Source organism: Erinaceus europaeus, chromosome 1 (genome assembly GCF_950295315.1).
Source record: "Erinaceus europaeus chromosome 1, mEriEur2.1, whole genome shotgun sequence".
Taxonomy (NCBI): Eukaryota; Metazoa; Chordata; class Mammalia; order Eulipotyphla; family Erinaceidae; genus Erinaceus; species Erinaceus europaeus.
In genome coordinates, this window is record NC_080162.1 from 79632768 (window position 1) to 79634638 (window position 1871).

Sequence of the window (1871 nt, forward strand, 5' to 3'; positions counted from 1 at the left end):
ACACACACACACACACACACACACACACACACACACACACACACTTCTCTCTCTCTCTCTCTGCCTCGGTATCTAAAAAAATTAATTCTATACTTAATAGTTGAGAAACTTTAAAGAACAATTCCCAAAATTACTTGTTTTTAGGCCCTACCTGGAAAACTTGTTTACAGTGCTCGTCTTGATTCCCTACCAGCAGCCCTCCATTCCCCCCCACCACCGTCCCCTGCCCTCCAGGAGTCTGGGGAGGAGCTCTTGAAGCCGCTTTGTTAAAGCAGGACTCCCCAATCTTCCATTTGCTGCAGTACACCGTGGCTAGCACCAGTCTTGGGAACTAATGTTGCCGACTGAATTTATGGGGAGGTCTCTAGGGGGCAGTCCAAGTCCCCAGGGTCTCCCCCTCAAATGGGAAGCCTATTCCTCACAATGCCTTGCGCCAAGTACCAATCACATCTCCATACTTAGCTGCCTAACCCGTTTCACCCTCCAGAACCCCTTTGTGATCCTAGTGCCCGAGGGGCTGAGGGCTCGGGTGTTGACCCTTTCTTATCTAGGAGTGACTAAGCTCCCATCTTCTCAAAAAACAATGGCCAAACTTGCCACTCCCCCAGAGAAGTTTGAAACCTCCACTTGGGTCTCCCTCACCAGCAAAATGACGCGTGCTTGAAACTTAACACCAACACTTGGAGTGCCGCTGTGAGGAATGCAAGGTGGTCAACTAGGTTCTAAGTGTTCGCAGAGATCTGCTTCATTGGGTAGCCCAGGTGCACCCCAACAGCCTTTAATCAGCACTCTAATTGGCTTAGGGCAAACCTGGCGGAGAAAATTCTGCCTTTGTTCCCAGAAATCTCCACTGCTAGGACGCAATGAAGACCCAAAGTCATTTTCCATGCTGCTGATTTCCAGGCTCAAGGGCCCTAGATTTGGGGGATCTGATGAAGAGCCATAAGTTTGCAAAAGGCGTTGCCCAGTTGTAGTTAGGTGGACTCTGGGCTAGGCAAGAAGAGGGTACAAATTCTCACCCAAGGCCCAAGGGGATTGACCAAACGGGCATTTCACTGTATATGGCACAGAGAGCAAAGAGCGAGTTTGGGGAAGCTTCTGGACATTGTGGGCAGAGGGAAAAGAAACTAGACAAGTGGCCGACTGGGTGCCCTAAGCGGGACAGGCTACATCCTCTCAGGGCCCGTCGGCCTGTCAGGCTGCGCTGGAGCTGGAGCTGCAGGGGGGATGGGCTGAATGACGCTGGTGTGTGACAGACACAAGACCCGCTGGTGGTTCGCGGGCGAAGGACTGACATCGCAGCAGTCCTCCCCAAAGCCAAGAGTCGGGCGGGCCGCTGCGCGGGCGGCGGCTGTTTCTACCTCTCCCGCCCTCGAGCGCTGGCCCCTGGGGCTACATGCTTTGGGGCAGCGTCCGAGGCAGCTCCACCGGGGCCCTGAGGTGCAGAACCCGGTTCTTACCAGCTGGGGGGAAAAACCCCGGGCTAACCGGGCCTCAGTTTCTGTCCTTTCGGCGCAGTGGGCAGCCCCGCCGCCCACGGGGGCCCTGGCTGGGGGCGGCCTCGCACCGGCCGGGCTTTTGCACTATTTCTGCTTTCGGGCCCCGGCCCCCAGCACACAGTAGGTGCTCCGGAAGCGCTCGGGCGGCGGCGGCACGGGCCACTTCCTGCCCGCGGGCCGACTCCCCCGACGCCCGCTCCCACCGCCGCCGGCCCGGCCATGTGGCATTCCTGAGGGCGGGGTGGGCGCAGGAAGAGGGGCCGAGCCACGCCCCCTCCGGGCGGGGCGGTGGGCGGGGAGAAGCCCCCTGGCGCCCTGGGCCCGCCCCGCGGGGGGTGGGCGGCGCTCGCCTCGCTCCTCACAAAGTTTGTC

At 58.7% G+C, this 1871-nt stretch overlaps 1 long non-coding RNA gene across 1 annotated transcript in view; it reads right to left on the bottom strand.

Annotated features, from left to right (window-relative positions):
- The window catches only part of LOC132538068 (uncharacterized), an 89494-nt gene extending 87791 nt beyond the window's left edge, over positions 1–1703 (bottom strand). Inside the window, exon 1 of the long non-coding RNA XR_009549478.1 lies at positions 1461–1703. This is a non-coding gene — a long non-coding RNA (uncharacterized LOC132538068). The remainder of the gene's footprint in view (positions 1–1460) is intronic.
- Between the last annotated feature and the right edge of the window lie 168 nt (positions 1704–1871).